Source organism: Delphinus delphis, chromosome X (genome assembly GCF_949987515.2).
Source record: "Delphinus delphis chromosome X, mDelDel1.2, whole genome shotgun sequence".
NCBI classification, from domain to species: domain Eukaryota; kingdom Metazoa; phylum Chordata; class Mammalia; order Artiodactyla; family Delphinidae; genus Delphinus; species Delphinus delphis.
In genome coordinates this window covers 109,092,778-109,119,571 of record NC_082704.1, presented here as the reverse complement: position 1 = coordinate 109,119,571, position 26,794 = coordinate 109,092,778, and positions in this window count along the sequence as shown.

The following is a 26,794-nucleotide window of genomic DNA, read 5'->3' as shown; positions in this document are numbered from 1 at the left end:
GGAATTTTGGGAAGGTACTGATTCCTGATTAGCGTACTTCTAGCTAATCACTCCTGGGGTGTTGATTCCTGACTGTAGGCTTTCAAATGCTAACCACCCCTGGGGTGGAGATTCGACTTGATTTATATACATATTTCACACTGTTCATACTGAAACATTTAACAAATAAATTGTCACAATGACAATTAACCACACAGCTTCCTGGCAACAGTGGTTGGTTCAAAGAAGGATCTGTAACTCTAGATGGACCAGGTGGAGCTTCCCCAGGATTTTTTGCTAAGACAAATTGTAAAGAGGCAACTGCTTTTTGCTGTGATGGCTAGAAAGAAGGGTAGGTAAGTCTTGAACTTCTAATGGATAAATATGCCACCCAGAGAGGAAAGCTTACCAGAGACTGAAAGTCAACAACAGGAAGACAGAACTGAGAGACGGATAGAAAGGGATGAATTCCTGGTTACGTTATTGGATTCCTGGATCCAGGTATGCCTGAAGCTGAAGCTTTCCTTCTGAACTTCTCAGTTATGAGAGGAAATAAATTTCTTTTTGGTTTGTGTATATAAGCTAATTTTTTTATTGAAGTATAGTTGATTTACAATGTTGTGTTAGTTTTAGGTGTAAAGCAAAGTTCAGATTCTGTTCCATTATAGGTTATTACAAGATATTGAATATACTTCCCTGTGCTATATGGTAGGTCCTTATTGTTTATCTATTTTATATATAGTAGTGTGTATCTGTTAATCCCAAACTCCTAATTTATCCCTTCCCCCCCTGCCCCTTTGATAACCATAAGTTTGTTTACTATGTCTGTGAGTCTGTTTTGCAAATAAGTTCATTTATATCATTTTTTTTTAGATTCCACACATAACTGATATCATATAATATTTGTCTTTCTCTGTCTGACTTATTGCACTTAGTATGATAATCTCTAGGTCCATCCATGTTGCTGCAAATGGCATTATTTCATTCTTTTTAATGGCTGAGGAGTATTCCATTGTATATATGTATCACATGTTCTTTATCCATTCCTCTGTTGATGGACATTTAGGCTGCTTCTATGTCTTGGCTATTGTAAATAGGGCTGCAGTGAACATTGGGGTGCATTTATCTTTTTGAATTATGGTTTTCTCAGGGTATATACCCAGTAGTGGGATTGCTGGGTCATATGGTAGCTCTATTTTTAGTTTTTTAAGGAACCTCCATACTGTTCTCCATAGTGGCTGTATCAATTTACATTCCCACCAACAGTGCAAGAGGGCTCCCTTTTCTCCACACCCTCTCCAGCACTTGTTATCTGTAGACTTTTTAATGACGGCCATTCTGACTGGTGTGAGGTGATACCTCATCGTGGTTTTGATTTGCATTTCTCTAATAATTAGCAATGTTGAACATCATTTCATGTGCCTGTTGGCCATCTGTATGTCTTTTTTGGAGAAATGTCTATGTAGGCCTCCGGCCCATTCTTTGATTGGTTGGTTTGTTGGTTGGTTGTTTTCTTATATTGAGCTGTATGAGTTATTTGTATATTTTGGAAATCAAGCTCTCATCATTTGCGCATTGTTTGCAAATATTTTCTCCCATTCTGTAGGTTGTCTTTTCATTTTGTCTATCGTTTCCTTTGCTGTGCAAAAGCTTATAAATTTGATTAGGTCCCATTTAAAAATATTTTTGCTTGTATTTCTTTTGCCTTGGAAGACTGATTTAAGAAAGTACTGTTGTGGGCTTCCCTGGTGGCGCAGTGGTTGAGAGTCCGCCTGCCGATGCAGGGGACACGGGTTCGTGCCCTGGTCTGGGAAGATCCCACATGCCGCAGAGCGGCTGGGCCCGTGAGCCACGGCTGCTGGGCCTGCGTGTCCGGGGCCTGTGCTCCGCAATGGGAGAGGCCACAACAGTGAGAGGCCCGCGTACCGCAAAAAAAAAAAAAAAAAAGAAAGTACTGTTATGATTTATGTCAGAGATGTTTTGCCTATGCTCTCTTCTATGAGTTTTATGGTGTCATGTCTCATATTTAAGTCTTTAAGTCATTTTGGGTTTACTTTTGCTATCTAAGCTCATTTGAGTTGGGGTTATTTCACTTGCAACTGAGGCTTGACAAGTACATCAAGGGTCTATTTTCATGATATTCTTATATCTTTTAGAGAAAGGCTGCACCTTTTCACAGGTACCTGAAATGAGTTCACCCAATGCACGCCACTGCTACATTTTGACAGAGGAGATGGAGATGCCATCAAAGAAAGAGAGTTGGCCACCCAGGCTGGGATTCAGTAGGCTGGCAAGATCATCAGGAACTTGCACACTGCGACTTCAACATTGCAGGTCCAGGAAATTGACTGTGTTGGTATGACTGAAGCTAACCAGCTTTGGGGGTGTTGGCTTCTGCTAGTCAGTCTCACAGAGACTAACGCGTAAATCTAAAGTGAATTCACAGGGACTTCCCTGGTGGCACAGTGGTTAAGAATCCACCTGCCAATGCAGGGGACACGGGTTCGAGCCCTGGTCCAGGAAGATCCCACATGCTGCAGAGCAACTAAGCCCGTGCGCCACAACTACTGAGCCTGCACTCTAGAGCCTGTGAGCCATAACTACTGAGCTCGCGAGCCATGATTACTGAAGCCCGCATGCCTAGAGCCCATGCTCCACAACAAGAGAAGCCATCCAATGAGAAGCCCGTGCACCGCAACGAAGCGTAGCCCCCGCTCGCCGCAACTAGAGAAAGCCCGCGGGCAGCAATGAAGACCCAACGCAGGCAAAATTAAATTAATTAATTAAAAAAAATAAAAATTAAAAAAAATAAAGTGGATTCACAATAGAAAACCTAACTGCTGAGCTGGCCAAAAAGTTTATGTCTCTGGCTGGTGTTGTCTCTCTCTTTTGGTGAATCTACAAAAAAAAAATGCCAAATTATTATCCAGAAGGTTAATTGGAGAGCAAGGAATCAGAGCCGGGTCAGCAGGGAGTGAAGGCCCAGGGGGGCAGGGAAGTGAGGGTGAATTGCACGGATATAATGGGAGTGTCCCTAAGCTCTAACTGCCTGAGGCACTCATCCTGAGCTAGGAGTTGTATTCCTTCCCTGTGGCCTCGGTAACAAATCACCACAAAATCGGTGGCTGAAAACGAGAGATTTATTCTCTCACGGTTCTGGAGGCCAGAAAATCATTATCCATGGGCCAAAATCAAGGTGCTGGAAAGCCCACGCTCCCTCTGGAGGCTCTAGGGGAGAACCCGTTCCTTGCCTCTTCCGGCTCCTGGTGGCTGCCTGGCGTTCCTTGGCTTGTGGCTGCATCGCTCTAATCTCTGCCTCCACCTTCACATGGACTCTTCCTCTGTGTCAAATCTCCCTCTGCTTCCCTCTTATAAAGATACAAGTAATGGCATTTAGGGTCCACCTGGACAGTCCAGGATAATCTCCCCATCTCGAGATCCTTAATGTCTGCAAAGTGATTACTTTAATCACTTAATATAAAGTAACCTTCACGAGTTCCAGGCATTAGGATGTGGATATCTTTGGGGGAGGGGTGTTTTTCAGCCAACCATAGGGGTAGATCTGTTGAGTAGAGTGGATGCCCATTTTGGGTGTTCAGAGCCCCTTACTCTAGGATGCCTGTAGAGACACTGACTAATTCTTGCTTTCTGATTCTTCTTTTTCTAGCCTCCAATCTGAGCATCCTTTTTTTGGCTATTAAAACATTTTTTAAGAACGGAAGATAATCGAATCAGCTTTTTAAAGTTCCAGTCATATTCTTTGAGATCCTTCTCAAAATCTTTTTGATGGGATCGGGGTATCCTCAAATATTTTCAGCCACAAGTTTATAGGGTCTGTATAGGTTATTTTTGTGAACGCTAGTCACATCTGTTACTTAACTTCATCCCTTTCTGGATGAGACTAGATGTCACCCCTCCACATATTGACTGCAACAGAGACTATGGAATATCTAAATACCAAAATCTCTTCCTATCCACGCACACACGTGCGCGCGCGCGTGCACACACACGAAGTTTCTTACATTTCTGGAAACTTCTGGGCAATTCTCCCACTTCTGTAATCCTTTTGGCTTGTTTAGATTTGGGCAGAATTGCATTTTCACCTCTTATTAAATGTCAATACAAATAAGATTTAGCTTGTTTAATGCTCCCAGCCAGCTTCGAATTAGTTAGGACTACAAGTGCATGAAGCAGGCACACTTGATATGTTTTGAGTTTCTCCTACTTAGTATAGAACACTTAAGGTACCTATGGTACTGGAGAGCTTTCAAAAAAATACAAGCCATTCCTTCAACTCTGGCCGGCATGATAGCCATGAGGAAACCGCCAGCATCTGCTTGACAATTTAAAGGGTAGAAAATGGAACGCCTAAATTTGACAAGCCCTTTATGTTCCATGCATGAGGGTTGATGATAAACAAATCTTGATTAAATGCTTATTTGTACTGTTACTGGCTTTCAGAAGAGGAAAATATTTAATTCCACTTTGATTGCAGACTACTCTTCTTGGGACTCCTGCCTTCCTCTAGCAACACAGGGCAGATGTGATTCAATATTTAATATGTAAACACATGGCTCAGCCTCATGGGTGACCACTTCTGGTCACCAGGCCCCCATTGAGTGCAACATCTCCATTCAACAGAGGTCTCTGTATTAGTTTACAAAGGTTGAGGGACTTGTGCCAAAATAAATTTTTTTTTCTCTTTTGCCACATACTGTTTTCTCTATTAAGTAAATGACTTAAATCATATTCCGGCTACCTTGGAATACATGGTGTAAGAGTGTTTTACCTGCTGGCAAAAAGCAATGTCCGGAGAAAGCTTATCTGATGCTACCTTCTTGCTTATTAATCGGTGGCACCTCATGACTTACAGGATAAAGACTGAACTCATTTACTTATATTCATGTCTCTCCACCACCTGCCCCCAGGAAACCTCTCCAGTCTTATCATCACTAGCCATTTGCTATTACGAAATGATCCCTGAATATTAATTTCTACCTCCTTCTCTCCCTCTCTTTCTCCCTCCCTCCCTCTTTCCCATCCTTCAATCCCTCTTTCCTTTCTCCCTCTCCTTCTCCGTCCTTCTCCCCCTTGCTTCTTCCCAGCACATACTCTTTAGGCACCTACAGTGCGAGGGACTCTGTGCTTGGTGTCAGCCGTGCAGCTCCCAGCACTGTGGGGGAGATGGACATAGCGGCGGTACTTAAGCATTTATAATGATGGATGAATCACCCAACTTTACTTGAGGACGTCAGAGAAGTCTTCAGGGAAGCGAGGACTTGCACCCTGAGCTCTGAAACACAGTCTGGGCTCACCAGGTAGACAAAGGCAGAGGCACAGCACGAATGGAAGAGCAGCGGTAAGAAAGCCCACAGCTTCCCTCCCTCCCTCCCTCCCTCCCTACCTCCATCTCTATCTACTGAGTGACCATGACCTGGCAAGCACTGCCCGAGTCCCCGGAGCTATGGCACTAAAAAGAAAGATAATATCCCTACCCTAGCACAATTTTTCTGCTAGTGATGGAACGGCACGTCATTTGCTGAGTCCCAAAATGTGTTCAGGGGCAACCTTGTCCCATGAGACATTTCACCCAATGTTCAAGAAATGTTGCATTCTGAGCACTCCCTCTTGCTGGAGGTTCACAACGTACAATTTCACAATCAAGGCCCTGGGAAGTCCTACATCAAGAAACCTGTTATCCTCAGTTACTCAGCATTTCCCAAACGTGTTTAACCAGGGGAGCCTTGTTCTAAGTTGTAGTTTTCTAAAGGAGTCTTTGCAGGCCTGGCTCGAGTGTTCCACTCTTCCAACCTCTACCTAGTATATCAATTACCTATTTTCATAATAACGCTGCATAAAAACAGTCACAGAACCTCAGTGCCAGGAGACAACAAACGCTTAGCGCTCGCACAGCTGTGGTGGTTGGCTCAGCGGGCTTCTGTGTCTGGGGCCTGCCTGCTTCTTGGCTGGGACAACTGGGGTGAACTGGCTTTGCCCTGCTGGTCTCTCAGTCTCCAGCAGACTAGCCCGGGCAGCTCTTCCTGGTGGTGCCTGCAGTGTAAAAGGCAAGCGGAACTATGCGAGCCAATCGTCAGGCCCCTGCTGTGTCGAGTCTTCTAACACCCCAATGTCCAGAGCAAGCCACGTGGCTGAGTGCAGAATCAAAATGGTCAGGGAAGGGCTTCCCTGGAGGCGCACTGGTTGAGAGTCTGCCTGCCGATGCAGGGGACGCGGGTTCGTGCCCCAGTCTGGGAAGATCCCACACGCCGCGGAGCAGCTGGGCCCATGAGCCATGGCTGCTGAGCCTGCGCATCCAGAGCCTGTGCTCCGCAACGGGAGAGGCCACAACAGTGAGAGGCCCGCGTACCGCAAAAAAAAAAAAAAAAAAAAAAAAAAAGGTCAGGGAAGCGGCAGGGGCTACAAAGTTACATGACAAAGGGTGAGCATACAGGGAGGGGGTTAGAACTGGGGCCACTTTAGTAATAGGTCACATCTCCCTAAGGCCCCAGCTCAGGTATCACCTCTTCAGGTGATTTTTTTTTCCTTCTGAGATTCGCCACTGCACACCCAGTCTTCACTGCAAAGTTTAGCATTCTCTGGAACTCTCTTGAATTTTCAGCTTGCTTCCCATGGCTCCCCCCATTAAATGACAAATCCCTTGAGTGTAGAGACCATACTGTATACTTCATTTCATCTGCCAGATCACCTAGCACAGCGCTAGGCACACAGGGGACATTTACTAAAGACTAATTAATTGAGGTCAGAAGTCTCATAGATGCATGGGACCCAGGGCCCCAGGTCAGGCTGTTGCCTGGGGGCTACCCCTGAACACCCCACACCAGCCTGGTGCTACCACCCAGGTCTGTGCCCACCTACAGGCCCGGACCAGCTCCAGGGGGTTGGCTCTTGTGTCAGACAAACACCAGGAAAGCCGTGCTGCAGAGCCGGAAGTGGGTCTGCTCTTGCTGTGTTCTCAGCCCTCGCTGGGACTCTAACCGCTTCCCCTGAACTTCAGGCCCTCCCCGAACCTCACCCCTCCTGTGGTGGTGGTCCTCCTGAATTCGGGTCACTCGGCTCATCCCTTCCTGTCTCACTGTGCTCTTCCTGTCTCTTGTGACTATGCGGACCCGGAGGCCTGGTCTCGGTTTCCCTCCCCAGCCGAGCTGTCTTTTTGCGCCCGCGTCGTGTGGTTGGAGAGCAGCATGATGCTGTGAGAAACGCACCCTGGATCCCTGCCCCCAGGACCAGCCCTGTGGGACTCACCTGAGAGCTGGGTAGCAATGCACAAGCTCTGAAACCAGACTCTGCGTTGTACCCAGCTCCCCGGAGGTACAGCCAAGTCTGAGAAGCAGAAGCGTGGGGTCACAGCTCCCCAGCGCCCAGCTCTGTGACCTGAGAAGTCATTTCACTTCTCTGTTTTCTCACTTGCCAGGTGAGGGGGTTGGACAAGTTGATCTTCTCCCTGATATCAAATTAGAGGTGTTTAATTATGCTTGTGGTAATTTGGATTACTTTCTTTGTCAGCTAAGTACAAAAGTGTGGGGAGTGGCAGAAAATTATATTCTGCACAGAATCGACAACTTTGAGAACCGGAAGGGACTTCATTGAACATCTCCTCTAGCTCCCTCCTGTTTTACAGAAAAGGAAACAGGTAGCACAGCCACTTAGGGTCAAGCCCCGCTAAGGAAAAAGTCCATCTCCTGCTGTCTGGACACTCACTGCATGAAGCATGGTCCCCAGACCAGCAGCATCACTGTCATCTGTGCATGTGTGAGAAATGCAGACTCTTGGGCCCCAGGCCAGGACTTCTGAGTCAGAATCTGCACTACCCAAGCCTCCCAGGTGACCTGAATGCACAGCCAAGTTTGGGGAGTGCAGGATTCAATGAGGCGGTCACTGGGAATCCTTGAAGACAAGCTAGGCCCAGAACAGAAGTGTCATTTCACAAGCGGTAACCTGGATTTGAATCTCAACTTGCCAGTTTCAGCCTTGTGGTTTTCAGCAAGTTACTTAACCCTCCCTGAGCTTCAGTTTCCTCTCCTGTGAAATGTGTAAAGCACTTAGTATGATGGCCAGCACTCGGGAAGTACTTAGGAAATGTTAGCACAACACAACAGGGCTTAGCGATTAAAAGCACAGATTCTGCAGCCAGACCGCCTGGGTTTATAATCCTCACTAGCTGTGTGACCTTCAGCAAATCAGTTCACCTCTCTGTGCTCCAGATTTCCCCATCTGCAAAATGGGACTATCAATAGGGTTGTGATGTCAGTTTCATGGGTTAATATTTGTAAAGTGTTTAGACAGTGTCTGGCATATAGTAAGAGCTAAATGTCTGTTAAAATTGTAATATTTTTACTTTATAGACTTGGTGAAAGGAGGAAAGGCAGGCATACGTAAATATTTTTAAGCTTCAATAAGACAGCAGTCTGTTTCTCCCTCATATAAAAGAAGTCGGGAAGTATGCAGCCCATTGTTGGTCTTCTGGTATCATCAGGACCCAGACACCTGTCTTTTTGCTTTCCCATCCTCATCATATAGACTCTATCCTCGTGGGCAACGAGGGCTTCTGTGGCTCTAGCTCTTGTATCCAGGTATCAGGGCAGGAGAAGGAAGAAGGGGTTCTGGGTTAGTTACGTATCGCTGCTTAACAAGTCATCTTAAAAATTAGGGGTTGGAAATAATATTATCTCAGTTTCCGTATTATCTCATAGATATTATTATTTCATAGTTCTATTATCTCATAGTTTCTCACCATTGGGAGCAGCTTAGCCGTGTGTTTTTGACTCAGTGCCTCACAGGCTGCAAGGAAGGCAGCGGCTAGGCTGTAGTCACTTCAAGGCTCCGCTCAGGAAGATCTGCTTCTGAGCCCACTTACGTGGTGCTGGCAGGGTTCAGAGTCCCCCTCCACACTCACTTACCTGGACCTCTCCGCAGGTCTGCCTCATGACTCGGCAGCTGGTTTCTCCCATTAGAAGTCCAGCCTGTGCTCAAGCGGAGGGACTCGTACAAGGGCCTGAATACCAGGACGTGGGCGTCACTGGGGCCATTTTAGAGGCCGCCTCTGTGCAGGCTCTTCCCAGTGACCCAGCTTCCTGCAAGCAGCCTTCCTGGAGTTCCCACCCGACACTTCTCCTTATAGCTCACAGGCTATAATTTAGTCACCTGGCCACATCAATTGCAAGAGAGGCTAAGAAATATAATCTTTCAGCTAGATGCATTTCCACCCTGATTTAAAGCCAGTTTCATAGAACGTATTTACAAAACAGAAACAGACTCACAGACTTAGAGAAGGAACTTATGGTTACAGGGGGGAAGTGTCAGGGGGAGGAACAGATTGGGAGTTTGGGATTGACATGTACACACTACTATATGTAAAATAGACAACCAACAAGGACCTACTGTATAGCACAGGGAACTCTGCTCAATACTCTGTAATAACCTAAATGGGAAAAGAATTTGAAATGGATACATGTCTACGTATAACTGAATTACTTTGCTGTACACCTGAAACTAACACAACATTGTTACTCAACTATACTCCGATATAAAATAAAACTTAAAGAAAAATAAAGGCTTTCAAAATGAAAATAAAATAAAATAAAATCATTTCATTACTAAAGAAGAAAGAGGGAACGGCCACTTCATTTTCTATAGCCTTTCTTTAGCGTGATGGGTCTCAGGTCTGGACTCTAGACCGTCAGCATTGGCATCATCTGGGAACCGATGACAAATGCAAATGCTTGCGTCCCAGCCCAGACCTACTGACTCAGAAACTCTGTGGTAGAGCCCAGTGATCTGTTTGAACAGGCTCCCCAAGGGATTCTGGGGAGTGTGCGAACTACTGCGATAGAGGACAAATTAGCTGCCATTCATATGGATGTTTTAATAAAACATGTAGTTTGTTTACAAGAACCCACAACTTGGGGTTATCTTTAGTCAGCTGTTGCTCATGAACTAGGAGGCTTTTAAAGATGAGCTGGGGATTATCTAATGATTTAAGTACAATCCACTTCATTGGTTCCATCTTGAGGCAACAGAGAACGTTATCAGATGGTAAGCTCCATTGTACAGAAAAAGCAAAGCAATGCTGAATGACGTTTCCTGTATGGCGAGCAAAGAACTGTAGGTTCTCAGTGGCTGGAAATTCCTTACCGAAGTATTGATACTAGAACCGTAACAGGGTGATGTAACGGACTACTTAAAGAATCAAATCCCGCAAAGCTCAATGTTTTACTCAAAACTCAGAAAATCATAAATGAGGGCAGGCTACAAAAAATGGGTGTTATGGTCTGAATTTTTGTGTCCGTCCCAAATTTATATGTTGAAATCTAACCCCCAAGGTGATGGTATTAGGAGGTGGGGCCTTTGGAAGGTGATTAGGTCATGAGGGCAGAGCCCTCGTGAATGGGATTAGAGCCCCCATAAAAGAGACCAGAGAAAACTCCCTTGCCCTTTCCGCCAAGTGACGTTACAGCTAGAAGGCACCATCTATGGTCTATTGAACCAGGAAGTGGGCTCTCACCAGACACCAAGTCTGCTGATACCTTGATCTTGGGCTTCCCAGCATCCAGAACTGTGAGAAATACATTTCTGTTATTCATAAGCCACCCGGTCTGTGGTATTTTGTTATAGCAGTCCAAATGGTCAGAGACAATGCGAGATGTCAATAATCCACAAGTAGACTGCTGGGAGGCAGCTGCATGGGACGGAAAACAGGACATGGAGTCTGCGGCCTAATTCCATTTGAACATGTGGCCAAATTTCAGTAAGATTCAGGACTTCTGAGCTCCAGTTTTCTCCTAAAATGGGGATAGTAATAGCTACAGGTTTATTCGGTAGAGGAGAGAAAATTCTCTGATGTATTTCATGTGGAGCACGGAACTCAATCCCTGGCACACAGTGGGGCAACGATATGATGTGGTCTGTCTTCTTTCCCTTTATCTGAATCATGTGCGGAGAGATGATATGTAGTCACAATACTTTTAAGCAGTTTCAAAACTTAACAAGGAAATAAAGTATTCTAAATCAGGTTCTGATTTCCTTGAAAATCTGTAGTTTCTTCTGTTTTATTCCATTTCTCCTCTTTAGGCCAGTTTACATCAAGTTACACAATTCTTGCTCCATTTGGTGTTTATCGTGAATCTTTATTTTTTCTGTATTGCTGTTGCACCCTTGTTTTGCAAATGGATTTTGCCACTTAAACATGCTGGTTCTTTTTTGTTTTTGTTTGGCTTGGGGTTTTTTTTGACTTTCCTTTTAATTAAATATGCCTGACAACTTCTTGCTTTGGAAGAGCTGACGCGATCAATCAGAATCCATCGTTGCAGGTGTGCCTCTACCATAGGAAGGAATATGACCTCATGCTGAGGTGACACGCTGCTGAAAACAATGCTATCTTTCTACTTCTTGTGCGTGTGTGCGGGGCGGGGGGCAGAATTCTAGGTGCCACTCTCCTCCCCATCCACGTCTGCTCTAGCAAGATGGACAGCCCACTCCTCCACTCCTCGGTTGAAATGCCCGCTGCTGTGGGGAGACTCCCTGCACCCCAACTGCAACCCAAGAGGGGAGCTGCTCTTTTTGCTGAACACAAGGCCCCTTCTCTCAGAGTGGGACTAGACAGTGGTGCGGAGGTGCTGGGGAAAGAAGTTCAACAGTGAACACTAGGCAGGCCTTCTGAGGGCACTGGCCCCTCATGAGCCAACAACCCAGAAGCTTCTTTCTTTGGCCCTCTTCTCTGCCCTGACTTCTCGGGGTCTAGGGTCAGGCAGGGTCTAGTCAGGGGACAGAAGCCACACCAGCATTTGAACAGTAAGGTTCTCCAATGAAGACATCGTTAACTAAGTATAAAATTGTGAACTAGGGAACCAAAAGGGTGAAAGGAGAATTCTAAGATGTCACTGACGTAGGAAGCAGCTCCGACCCGCGAGGGAGGCCGAGGGAACAAAGGAAGAAGCTGGAAGGAGGAAAAGCTAGAGACTTGGGGGAGGAGCCCATGTTGTTCAAACTCAGGCCTCTGAGGCGGACACTGCCCACTGGTGCTGACATCTCCGAGAGGAGGGGCTCGGGGGGCCAGGCACAGATCCCTCCCGAGGAGGGGATGTCTTGCTGGCAGAGCCAAACCGTGAGCACCCGGCAAAACAGAAATGTAGTTTGCAGAGTCCCAGCACCAGTGTCACAGAGCAGCGCATGGACGGGCGGGCGTGGGGCTGAGAGAACACGTGAATAACTGGACAACTACTTAACAACTGGCACAAGTCCTTTCTGACAACTGAGCACATCCCAGGACAGCGTCTCAACTTTAAGGTGCATACGAGTTCCCCGGGCCTAAGCTTCTGCATCTCTGACAAGCTCCCAGGGATGCTCTCATTTGAGCGGCGAGATCCTAGGAGGCCTTGAAGCAACTGGCGCTTGCGCCTTCCTGTTAAGTGTGGAGAGCAGCCCTTTGCAGCACTCCTCTCTGGTCAGCTGTGTCCTTGCGCCACCCTTGGGGCAGGCATGTGGCGTGCCTTCCTTTCCCACCTTCCTTACTCTGGGGCTTTCTCATTTCTTTCCTCTGCATCAAATTTGCCAGGACTTCGCTGGCCGATGGGGATTCAGAGAGTTCCCAGGGGATTCAGAGGGTTCGCCTGGCCTCTCCTAAATGATATTAACATTTTAACTTGAGCCATTTCATGCCTTCGGTCAAATAGGAATACAGGAAGGGGCTCATCTGGGCTAATCTCAGGTGATTTGTCCCACGTAACTGAAGATGACGGGTGTCTACTCTCCAATTTTCTGTTTAAGAGGCGAGGAAGAATCCCAAACTCACACATGATCTCCACACAGGCTCTCCGCGCCAGAGCCATCTTTTCCTAAGGGGATCATGTTACCCAATGAGTTTGAGGAGAAAGTAGATTGTCCCCAAACAGTCTGAATGATAAGACCACGCTTCATAAATTGAAGATATAACAAACAGGGTGGTGGCCACAGCCCAGAAGTGGAAATCTGGGAACATCTTGAGGAAACACCAGCCAAAGAATGAACTCGAAGCAGCCATGGCCAATATCAGCTCTTGGAAGCCTGCTATGGGATCTCAGTAGCTCCATAGCTGGACCTAGCTCCCCAATTCTCTCCGCAGTGGGTATTTGAAGCTGGCCTTACACTTCCTTATCACAAGAGAGCTCTCACAAGACAGTGATTACAAAGGTGAGCAGGCAGTGAAAAACAAATTCTGCGATTCAGATACGCCAAGGCGCGTGCTTCTCATGATGCTGTCCATAGAAAACCTTTCCTCCTGGCATCTGAAATGACAGTGTTCCGATACCTTTCCCCATTCATGTATTAGGAACATTATTTTATGTTTGATCACCATGGCCTTCTGAAACAGGAGCAAGAATGGCTTTTTGTGGACTGATTTTACAAATGACAGAACTGGGCAAAGACACGTTCAATGACTTTCCAGAGTCCCATGGTGGCAAAATAGTGATCTAGTCCCCTGGCTAGAGAGACAAGTGCTCCAAAGACCCTGGAAATATGGCTGCTTAATTCTGAAGCCCATTGTTTTATACCAGGGGTCAGCAAACTTGTTCTATAAAGTGTTCAGTAGTAAATATTTTTGGCTCTGTGGGCCATATGGTCTCAGAAGCAACTACTCACCTCTGCCATTGTGGCATGAAAGCAGCCGTAGATGGTATGTAAACAAATACATTTGGCTATCTTCCAACAAAACTTGATTTATGAAAACAGGCAGAGGGCTGGATTTGGCCAGAAGGCTGTAGTTTGCTGACTCCTGCTTTATACCAATGGCAAAAGTAGAAAATGTGATCATGCACTTGATTTAATTCTTATAGGGACAGAAGAGAATCTGAGATAGAAAGGAAGATGGGAGGTGCAGGGGAGACACCGGGGGCAATAGGAGAGTTGGGTGAGAAGGGGGAATAGAAGATAGACACGGGGTGTCGATGGAAGGAGACAAGAGATGAAAAGAAAACGAGAAAAAGAAGGAATACCTGTTAAAACAACTTCAAATTTTTCTGAGACCAGTAAGATAAAAGATAAGTGAGTTTTGAGGCTTATCCAGGACTGTGTGAAAGCCAAGGAAATTTTATCATAGTTTTTCCATGTGAGATGAATTCACTTTCCTCATTTTCTCTTCAAATTGCACACTTAATCAGGGCAGGCACAACGAAGTTTGTTGATATCAAATCACTGTCAAGTTATGCCTCTGTAAAAAGAATTGTCCAGCTGACTCTGTCAGCTGGCTGACAACAATTTAGAAATACCTAATTTATGACCAGGAATGATGAAATCTAGAAAATATTTTCTAAGAAAGAAACATGTTTTAGCTGCCCGATAGCAAAACAAGTCCTTTGTTATTAATGCACTGATGCTATGACGTCTTTACTCTTTCAAAGATTAAAGAGTTCTTTTGGTAGATATCAAGTACCTGGTATTGCTAAAGATTTCAGAAGGTTTTGGAGACAGTTCTTATTGTTTTGCAAACATATCCTGCTTCTACGTACTTTGAAAGATGATTTCAGATCTCTTTAAAGAAGCTTTCTTCTTGGTAGTTTCCTAATTGGCTTTATTGCTTTCCAATGCCAGCAAGAATACTACCTGAGCCAGCAGCACAAAGGCTTCAAAACATTTGAAGAAGCAATTCGAGTTGCTACTTAAAAGAATATGTTTTCTAAAAAACACAGGAACCTAGGTGCTGGGAAATTGCATGACTGTGGAGAGCGAGCTGAATCACATAGGACATGAATCATGGCTGCACTGTTTTGTACTCCTCCACTTTCGAGTTCTGGAATATGCTGTGTGTCCAGAGCCCTGTGGGTGGTGATGGCTCCTCTTGCTGGGGGCGGTGATGTGCAATAGTTATGGGCACAGACACCCTTGGCTTGACTCCCAGCTCTGCCAATTGCTGGGCGGGCAATATTAGAAGAGTTAGTCTGCCTGCGGCTCACCTTTTCCATCTGTAAAATGGACATGGTGACATCAGTATCTACCTTAAAGAATCTTTTCAAAGATTGAGTGAATTAAAATACATATGAGCACTTAGGAGAATGCCTACAGAAAGCACTCAGTATGTTATTATTATTATTAATGAGGAATAGAGAAAAACCATAATGAATCAGATTTTCTTTTGAAAGGCTGTCACCTATGGAATAGTGTGTGTGTGTGTGTGTGTGTGTGTGTGTGTGTGTGTCCGCCAGGCTGTTAAATGTTAGCATTGTAAAGCTTTATAATGTATACATGTATGCAAAATTGCCATGACAGTTTTTGGGCAGAGGTGGTAGCGTAGCTAATGAGGTTCTCATCAAAGCACAGTTATTGCTGATTGAAAGCTGCCATGACTATCAATGTATTGATAGGTGAGATTGATTGGATTTAAGTGTTAAACTTTAGCCCACACATTTCCTCCGAGCTCTAGACCCCTTTCGGATATTAAAGGTACCTCAAACTCAATGTATCCCAAACTCATCTCAAACTTAGTTCAATTCCAGCATGACTTAACTTAGTGAATGCACCATTGTCTGTCCAGTTTTGCAAACCAGAAACGTGGAGCCCTATTTGACCCTTCTCTATTTCTCACTGCATCTAACCCACCATCTTGCCAATTTTACCTCCTTCATATCTCTCAAATGTGGGCCTATCTTTCCATTACCATTATGGAGAACCATTGTAATCCAAGCTACAAATATCTCACATAGACTATGTTAGCCTCCTAATTGGCTTGCAACCATACATTCTTTTCCCCAGGAAATCCATTCTTCTCAAAACCCAGATTCAGTGCTCTCCAGCGACACCCTCTGTAAAACACACTGTCCATGCCCACAGCACGCTGCTCGCTCATTGCTAGCAGGCTACTCTCCAGGACGCGCAGGTATTTCTCCTCCTACCAATTGAGCTGTATGTTTACTAAGAGTCTCTAACCTGTTTTTGTCAGTTTTTAAAACAATTACCAAATTTAATGAAGTATTATGTAAGCTGATGAAATATGAACACATTCCTATTTCAGAAGGTTTTTTTCCTCTGAAAACTAGGTTGGATGCTTTGGGAAGACTCAATAAAGATAGATTGCTATAAAGAAAATTGTTCAATTAAGTATAAGTGAGAAAAATGCAAAAAATTTCATAAAACTCTAGAGTAATTCTGCCCTCAAAATTCTTTGCAAGTGTATTTCAGTTCTTTATTTAAGGAAACTGAATTGCAAAATTGCAGTCAACACATTATGGATAAGAAAGAGGCCAAGGAAAGACATTCACGTAACCCATACTTAAAGACAAAGTTTGGATCTTCATGGAGAGACTGATGAATGAATGCATATTTCAAATAAAATGTGAAAGGTATGCATGTGTCATTTTAAATGATTCTTATTTTATGGAGCTTTTCCAACCAACTGCTTAATTTTTCTGTATGGATTACATAGTATGCCTTGAACTTCATATATCTGAATTCTTCTCTTCTCTTAGATTATACACCAAACATCCTTAAAATGGCCGATAAGGTCTGGTCTAGATGACCTGGAACCTCAAGGTCATCTTGAGCCTTGCCTCCCCCTCCCCTGACCTGGTACTAGCCAGTGCCACCTTCTTTCACAGGGACTTTCCATGTGCCTTTCCCTCTGCCCAGAGCACTCACCCCTTCCCTCTTCATCCCTCAGATCATTCCCTGAGGTGGTCAGATCCTTGTGGTGTTTGCTTTCGTTACGTCACTTAACTCTTCATCATCACTTTTAGCACAGCTGCAATTTTACATTTGTTTTGTGGTTACTTGACTAGTATCTGCTGTATTAGTTTCCTAGGGCTGCCGGGACAAACTGCCACAAGCTTGGTGGCTTAAAAACCCAGAATCTGTTCTCTCGCAGTTCTGGAGGCCAGAAGACTCAAAGCAAGGTGTGAACGGGGCCACGATAACTCTGAAGGCTCTAGGGGAGAATCCTTCCTTGCCTCTTCCAGTTCTGGTGGCTCCTGACTTGTGGCTGCACCATTCCAATCTCTGCCTTCCTCTTCACATGACCTACCCTGGGTCTCAAGAGTGTTCCTGTTCTGCCTCTTAGGACACTGATTGGATTTCGGGCCCACCCCAACCTAGGGCGATCTCACCTTAATTATATCTGCAAAGACTTTTTTTCCAAGTAAGGTCATACTCACAAGTTCAGGCAGACATATCTTTGGGGGGCCACTACTCAACCCACTAGATCTACCTATCCCACTAGACTCTAAGTTTCACAATGGCAGAAATTATTTGTCTTTGCCTATTGCAACACTCGACACATAGTAGGTACTTAGTAAATATTTGTTCTTTGAATAAATGGAATAAATGTGTAGTCTCTAAACTGATGATTAAAATTATTAATCCGTCAAATGGAAGTGTTCGACTCCTGACACGCTAATATAAATACGCTGATCACATTTTAAAGTACTGTAAACTCATTCATTTCTAGAAAACTTCTATTGCTCCACAAAGTCAGTACCTGCTATTTTGTAAGTGTACCAAACCCTCCTTTCAAATCAACTGACCACCTATTTCACAATCTTGGAAAATAAAGCTTTAAAATCTAAGATCTAATTCCTTCTGGTTTATTATTATTCATTTAAAATTTTTAATAGGGTCTATTTACACTGGCCCAGCTAGCACTGAGTGACAAAGAGATCTATGGGGATAACAGGAGAAAAGGAGTGACACGAGGCAACACTAACAGCTAGAAACCACATTATAAATACCCCAAAGCAAATGTCCTTTCAATAGAGTATCGTAGAGTTATACGTTTCTGGATGGTGTTATTATTTATTATGATTGTTACAGCTTCTAGTAATACATGGAAGTTTTACTTAGGGACAAAGGGAAAAAACCCTCAACAACCCCAAAATACACCCCCATCCCAAAAGTTAGAAGCCCAGGCTGCCCATTTTATTAAAGTTTTTGCCTTGAGTTAAATGCGGCACAGCCAGGGTGGTTTCAGCATTGAATTTATACATCCTACAATTAAAGAAAAGTGTATTTATACTCTAAGCTGTGCCTAGATTTCCAGACATTGCTTGGCACTCTGGAATTTAAGAGAACAACAAGAGAGGCAGCATAAGTAATAGAGGTGTCATTATTATTATTATTATTACTATTTGCCTCACTACATGTCATGCGAGATCTTAGTTCCCCGACCAGGGATCGAACCCATGCCTGCAGTGGAAGCATGGACTCTTAACCACTGGACCACCAGGGAAGCCCCTAGAGGTATCATTATCGATCCCTTTCATAAAGCAGGTCCCTGTCAGGTGAGGTTACAGCTGACTAAAAGTCAAAGTCACTGGATCATGGAGTCCTATCTTCTTCCTGATGAGAACCAACTATCAATTTCTATGACATCTTTTGGCTGATAGATATGGGAGTGGGCTGTTAGCCTCGTTTTCATTCCCAAGAGCTACAGGGAGGAGGAGCTTGGAAACCAACCAGGAAAGGCTGTAGTGTCCATTAGCAGATAACGACAATAGCAATTTACCATTTATTGAGCATCTAGGAGTTCCCAAGCACCTATATGATAGCAAATTTTCCTAACAACCTGATATGGTAGAGATTCCTAGGCTCAATTTACAAACAGGGAAACCAAGGCTCAGAGAGGTTAAGAAACTGGCCCTAAGTCACACAACTAGCAAACATCTCTTAGGACTGGGACACAGCCTGTCTTGCCTCCAAAGTCCCATGTTTTCTATTTTTTTTAATTAATTAAATTATTGGCTGCGTTGGGTCTTCGCTGAGGTGCGTGGGCTTTCTCTAGTTGCGGAGAGCGGGGGCTACCCTTTGCTGCGGTGCGCGGGCTTCTCATTGTGGTGGCTTCTCTTGTTGCGGAGCACGAGCTCTAGAGTGCACAGGCTTCACTAGTTGCGGCACAAGGGCTCAGCAGTTGTGGCTCGCAGGCTCTAGAGCACAGGCTCAGTAGTCGTGGTGCACAGGCTTAGTTGCTCCGCGGCACGTGGGATCTTCCCAGACCAGGGCTCAAACCCGTGTCCCCTGCATTGGCAGACGGATTCTTAACCACTGCGCCACCAGGGAAGTGCCCAAAGCCACACGTTTTCTACTTTGCCAAGCTACCTTCCAGAGTTCGCTCTCTAAGGAAAAGGGCTAGTTCGTTGGTGATTAATTGCTAAAATAGCCTCAGATAGCACCTGGGTTTCTTACTTTTCAAACCGAGATATCTGCACCACAAGACCTACGAGGTGACATGCCAGGGTAAGCAGAACCACATAATAAACCTGATGCATCTGTAATGTCAAGTCATTCATGATGCATGTTTGTGTAAAAATAAAAAGTTTAATATGAAACAAGATTAAAAATATATTTCCTGCTTTTGGAAACTGCTTTGGGTTAAACCATCAGATATCAGGTACAGGGAACAAAGCAATCACATTCATCCTTCTCTACCTTTAGAAGGACTTCTATAGGAAAGTTTGAGAACTACTGCAGTAGTATGGGAAAACTTAGTGGCGTGGGTGTATCAGTCAGTGATCGGTCAGGAAGACAGTGTCCATTCTAGGTCTTTCAGAGGGAATTCAGTACAGGAAATGGCTTACAAAAGTGTTGGCAAGGCACAAAGAGCACAAGGGAAAGGTGAAGAATCCCTGAGAGTAGTAACTGCAGGAAGCTACCCCAAAGACTGGAGGAACCATTGCTAGGACTGGAGGAGCAAAAGGAAAGAGGTGGCGTTACCAGAGCTGAAGGGCACATTAGTCAGTGAAATCGTTCAAACATTGCTGATGCTTTTGGAATCCTGGTCACTCCTGAGAACACCAAAGGCCACTGGAGCCTGTAGCTGTCCCTGATGTCAGATCTGCTACTTTCACTGTAGCCCTCAGTTGCTGGCAGCCACCAGCAATTGTCCATGACCACAGTTGCTGGAAAGACAGAAGGCCACCTGCTGTGCCAATGATACCACCAGAAGCGGGAGAAAAATAACTTCTCCCTTTCTTCCACCTTGCAATTCTGTCATTCTCTCCCATTGGCAGAACGCAACCAGAGGCCAACAGGCAAGGGAGTCTGGGAAACGTAGTTTGCAGGTTTCCAGTCTCCTCCAATAAAGAGATGAGTGAAGAAGAGTGGGAATGATCCAATCAGGCAATTGAAGAGCCATGGCCTATTACGTTGTTATTAATCTAATGTATTTCCATGAAGGCTTACCTTCTGTTTCTTCTCCAAGGATGGTAATGAATATGTATGTCATCTGAGAGGGGTAAATATAAGTATTCCTTGCTTTCCCAAATCCATTTGGCTTCTGCTTTCAGAGAGTGAGAGTTTAGCTAAGTTCAGATAGTGAGGGACACCTCTTTCTTTTTTTAAAAGCGACCAGCCTTTATTAAAAGTTCCAGTGTCGAGCCTCACACACAGAGTCAGGGAAGGGCCAAAGCCATCCAATGGTTTCACTTCTAGGTCCAGCAAGTAGTAACATGATGGTCCCGATGAGAATAATTTCCTTAGGGAAGGGTTTCACACTCTCTACCGTACAGTTAATATGTATTCTGCAAAAAACAAACTTTCCATGGGCCAATATTTTCTTTTTGGTAAATGATGTACACTACAGCCTCCTCTCCGTTTTTTTGTGTTTTTTGCATTTGCATCAATTCTTTCCCCCTCAGCTTTACCGAGATATAACTGACATATAACACTGTGTAAATATAAGGTGTACAATGTGATGATTTGATATACATATCTTCAGTTGACCCTTGAACAACCAAGGTTAATCCACGTATAATTCAGTTGGCCCTCTGTATTCACGGTTCCACTTCTGCGGATTCAACCAACCATGGACCGTGCAGTATTGTAGCATTTACTATTTTTTATTTTTTTGGACTTCGGTACAATCATTCTTTTTTTTTTTTTTTAACGTTTCTACTGGAGTATATCTGCATATATGTAGACCTGAGCAGTTCAAACCTGCACTGTTCAAGGGTCAACTCTACTGTGAGATGGTTAGCACATAATGTTAATTAACACATCCGTATCTATCACCTCACATAGTTACCTTTCTTTTTGTGGTGAGAAATTTTAAGACTGATTCTCTTAGCAACTTTCAAGCATACAACACGGTATTATTAACTGTATCACCATGCTCTACAGCCCTCTTTGTATAGCTTTGCAATACACACATACATTTGAGGCTTTGAGAAGTTCTGCAGGAGACAACCCAGTTTAACCTGATCTTATTTGATCCTGGAAACCTCTTTTCACTACCAGCTGGCAGGGCCCTATGACCTGCTGCCATGGGGAATCACCACCAGGGAGGGCTGTCTCAGCCAAATTGTGATGTGTCCAAATTTTCTTTCAGGGAAGCATAATGTTAGCTCTGAACTTCATTCCTTGGCTCCAGATCTCCTTGCTTTGTAACTTTGGCAAATTATTTTTCACCCTCTGAGCCTTCATCTCTTCATCTACAGAAGGGGGGAAATAATATCTACTTCACAGGCTTATTCTAAAGACTAAGTGAGATTACATGAAAACTCTATGGTAGGGGCTTCCCTGGATTAAGAATCCACCTGCCAATGCAGGGGACACGGGTTCGAGCCCTGGTCCAGGAAGATCCCACATGCCGCGGAGCAACTAAGCCCGTGTGCCACAACTACTGAGCCTGCGCTCTAGAGCCCGCGAGCCACAACTACTGAGCCCATGTGCCACAGCTACTGAATCTCGCGCGCCTAGAGCCCGTGCTGCGCAAGAAGAGAAGCCACCGCGATGAGAAGCCCGCGCACCACAACGAAGAGTAGCCCCCGTTCTCCGCAACTAGAGAAAGCCCGTGCACAGCAACAAAAACCCAACGCAGCCAGAAGTAAATAAATAAATAAATAAAGACAAAGTTCCATTAAAGAAAAAACTCTATGGCAAAGTATAAAGTACCACACAAACATAAGGACTCCAGGCTTCTCTAAGGTCTGTTTGAGGTCCCCAACTCATAAGGCTGCTCAGGACGCCTCTCCGCAGCAGCCCCTCTTGGGCAGAGTCTCCATCCTGCAGCCCTTTCTTCACCTTCCTGTGATTCAATGCTTACCTGGGGCTTATCACCCTCTTCCAGCTGCAGCTCTCAGGTGAATCCTGACAGACGTAACTGATTCACCTGTCCCTCTTCTCTGTCTCCCTCTGAACCATCCTTGACACTGTTGCTACAGACATCATTCTAAAATCAGATTTCTGATCTTTCCATTCCCATTCTTAAAATAAAACTTTCATTGACTTCCCTCTGACATCAAATCCATTGACATCAAGTCCAATTGTTCTTAGGTAGACAATTAAGACACTTTTCTAACCTCAAATGCCCCTCACCTCCAGCACCAAAGTTCTAGGCATACAGTCCATCCCTTGTTCTCTATTAAAACTCTAAGAGACCTGGGTTCAAATTCTGACAGAGCCATTTATTAGCTATGTGAACTTGGACATGTTACTCAACCTCTCTGTGCCTCAGATTTTCTCCTGTGGAAAAGGTGATAATCATAATACTTATTTTATGGGATTGCTTTTTAGGATTACATGATGTAATGTATATTAAGTTCTTAGGACTATGCCTGGCATTGTTAAGTGGTCAAGAAATGTCAGCTATTTACTATTACTATTTTTGTTACTATTAGAAACTTATAATTTTCTTTCTCTCCTTCTGCTGCTTCTTCATCTGGGTATGCCCTTCATCTTAGCTCCACCATTTAAAATCTGACTCATTTGTTTTAAATGTAACTTTAGCAAATTATTTCAGCTCTCAGCCTTCATTTGCTCATTTATAAAATAGAGAAAGTCATATATACTTTATGTCACATATACTCATTTATAGTATTCATCTCCATTTTGATACGCCCTGAATGCTACAACCTCATAAGACTTGGTATTTCATTTTTGGTATTTGTCATATCATGGTATCATTATAATTTACCTTGTTATTTCTGTACATGTGTAGATTGGAATCTTCTTAAATGTAAACTGGGGTTTCCCTGTTGGCGCAGTAGTTAAGAGTCCACCTGCCAATGCAGGGGACGCGGGTTTGGGCCCTGGTCCGGGAAGATCCCACATGCTGCGGAGCAACTGAGCCCGTGCGATACAACTACTGAGCCTGCACTCTAGAGCCCGCGAGCCACAACTACTGAACCCACGCGCCTAGAGCCCATGCTCCGCAACAAGAGTAGCCACCGCAATGAGAAGCCCGCACACCGCAACGAAGAGTAGCCCCAGCTCGCCGCAACTAGAGAAAGCCAGCGCGTAGCAATGAAGACCCAACACAGCCGAAAATAAAATAAATAAATTAAAACAAACAAACAAAAACAAAATAGAGGTAAAAATCACACTTAAAATGTAAACTGATGTGTTCAGCTGGCACAGTGCAAGGTAGCAGAGTGAGTTTGCCGAATTGAGCTGAAACCCTGATTCATGACACAGGTTTAGTTGATAACATGGGTTACTGTATTCTATCTGCACATTTCTTTACCCCAGGAAAGGAATCTCCAAAGGTGGAATTTCAGCCTTCACTGAATAGGCTACTGGTGTAGACCAGTGTTACTCAAAGGGTGGTCCCCACACCAGCAGCATCAGCATTAACTGAGGGCTTTGTTAGAGCTGCCGCATCTTGAGCTCCAGCCCAGACCTGCCGAATCAGATTCTCTGAGGGTGGGTAGGAATCTGCATTTTGATTCCTACTTTGCTAAAGTCTCATGTGTGCTAAAGTCTGAGAGGCACTGTGACAGAAAGTTTGAAGGAAGAAATCTTAATTTTCTACATCTGACATTTTATAGAGGAGTGTCTATTTGTAACACCTATTTAATCAAGGGCAACTTAAGCAAATTTCTTGGAATCTGAGAGCATTTTCTCTAGTTCCCCAAGGTGTGAGGAGCAGTAAATTTTATTAGTTTATTTTATCTGTGGCAAATTTTAATTTAAAGAAGTAAAAGAGGGACTTCCCTGGTGGTCCAGTGGTAAAGAATCCGCCTTACAATGCAGGGGATGCGGGTTTGATCCCTGGTCGGGGAACTAAGATCCCACGTGCCGCGGGGCAACTAAGCCCGCGTGCCACAACTACTGAGCTCGCGTGCCTCAATGAGAGAGCCCACGTGCCTCAAACTACTGAGCCCAAGCGCCCTGGAGCCCGTGCACCACAACTAGAGAAGAGAAAACCTGCACGCCACAACTCGAGAGAAGCCTGCGGGCCACAACAGAGAGCCTGTGCGCCACAACTAAGACTCAATGCAGCCATAAATAAATAAATAAAAATATTTTTTAAAAAAAGAAAGAAAAAGATAAAAGTGTAAGAGAAAAACAAAAAGACCCAGCACCCCTGGTACTTTGTTAATCAAGTCTATAAAACCGTGACTTGTTTTTGCAAGAATGTGAGGCTGTTGACCGTATCCTCCATAAAAGGGTTCTCCCAAACTGTTAAATGAGAGAAAATATCTTAGGCTGTCTCTTTTTGTACTTTAAAGGCTTTATCCTTCCATATTGAAAATGGGGATTATATATTGCAAACAGTAATGGTCTGCGGCTGGAACCTGTTATAAACGTTGTCTTCTTGGCTGCAGGGAGACATATTGTGACTTCTCGGGCTGTCAGAAAGCCCTTCTTCTTGCAAATGGCAGCACTTCACAGAGACTTTTACATGGTACAGTTTATAATTTCCATGGGTGATCTGTTATTTTAAAATACCAAGAGGAAGATTGAGAATGTGTTGACACAAAAACGGCACCAACCAATGCCCTTTGGCCCTCCTAAACTTGAACCAGAAAGCTCCCTCGCCTTTTAAGGAAGATTATAATCTGCCAAAATAGAAAAAAGGGTTACAAAAGGATTATGTGCTATAATAAGTTTAGGACAATCCAGAATTTTCCTCAAGCAATTACAGACTGCCGCATGATTTGTTTACACGTGTTTGCCCTGACTGGGTAATTTGGGCATAGGTTGTTTCTAATAAAAGAGTAGGACAAAGGATGGCTAGCTCTGGAAACACTTGTGCCCCAAAGTTTGATCTGTTCCTGAATTTTGGACCATTTTGGGGTCTCATCCTTTGGTGGATTTCCAGTGGAATAAATTATACAAGGCTTTGTGAAACACGTGTGACCTAAGGATGCTGGACTTCGCTAAGTAGATAGAACTAAGTGGGATTAATTGAATTAATATTTGTAAAGCACATTGCATAACGCCTGGCACACAGCAAGTGCTATATAAATGTTTGACAAATAAATGAGAAGCTCTACTTTGAACTAAGGAAAGTTTTATTTGGGCTTCGAGGAAGATTTTGGATTCGAAAATGGATGGATCTCAAAAGAACAGATATAATGGGGTCCGGACTGTAGACTCCACAGTTCCGTTGGCACCAATAGCGTTTTCTGCTCATGGCTGCCATATACACCAAATGTTGACCTGAAATTCGTTGTGGCAATGCAGAGGGGCAGAAAGCACATTGCATTCGTGGTCTCTTTCGAGACAGCATCACCACTTATTAGTTTGGGACTTTGGGTAAGTCGCTTCACCTCTCCCTGTTCCTCATATTTCTTAGATGTAGAGGCTCACATGAGATAACAGGGCTGAAGAGCTTTGTAAACTTGAAAGCACTATCCATGTGGATGGTTTTATCCTAAGATATTCATTTCCAGCACAACCCCCAGGGGCAGCCCACATAGTTGGTGAGTCACTGGGGTTGAACAGCTAAGAGCTAACACATTTCCCACAGAGGTAGGGAAAGGCCATAGCAGGAATCTCAGGAAACTCCCTTTGGGTGAAACGGCGGCGCGGAGGGAGGGAAGGGAATTCATCAATGACTACCATTGAAACCTTATCAGAAGGGTTATCTAAGATACTTCAGAAGTGTCTTCTTCACCCACAATAAAAGAAGTTCATGGAAATCATCTATTGTAATTGTCCCTGCTTCTTGTCTGTCCAGCATCCATTCTGCCCTCTTTTCTACCAGAACCTTACACTTTTTCAGCCATGTGTCCCAGGGGAAGCTAATCCCATCCACATCTTCAGGGATAGCCTGGTTGGTTTAAGATTATTCCCATTCCCCTTAGACGGACATGAAACCTAATCTGGCCAGTGAGATACAGGAAAGCCTACTGGGAGTCTTCTGGAAAAAGTTTCCTCACTCCCAAGAGAGAGCCACAAAAGAGATCATCTCTCTTCTTCTCTGGAGTTGCTGTGCCTGGAAGGGATGTCTGGAACTGCCACAGTCATCTCGCTGCTTGCCTGAGGCTGTAGCTAACACCTAGGACGTTGGAAGAGAAAGATGCTAAGGGGTGGAAGTGGATGGGGTGTGTCTGTGGGGGTGAAGTTGAAGACACCGTGAGCCGAAATCACCCCAATTGACACAGAACTTCCCATATGTTCTCTCATCAATCATCACAGCCATCTTTGAGGTACGTGGCCTTAGCCTTGCTGCACGGGACGAGGAAAACAAGAGGTTAAATCGCTCAGGGTCACCCAACACGTAGGTGAAGATTTATAACTCAAACTGAGATCTGTTCAACTTCAAAGGCTGTGCTCAAGTTGTTGTTGTGGTCTCCTAAACCTTGCCTCAGATGAAAAATGGTCAAGAGGCCGTCTATTTACTGTGGCCATGAAACTAGCAGAGCCTGGGAGTTGGACAGCCTGAGTTTTTTTTTTTTTTTTTTCCAGTGTTGGCTTTGCTGCCCAACATCTGACCTTTCTGGACCTCTATTTCATCATGTGTAAGACAGTTGGACCAGATGTTTACTGAGGTTCTTTTTGGCTCTAAGATCTTTTGAAATGCTTGGTAAACCACAGGGAGGGATAAGAGAAAATAAATAACATACATTCGGTATCTTGAGAAAGGGTGCTGGGCAGGATTTCCCCTCTCAGCCTG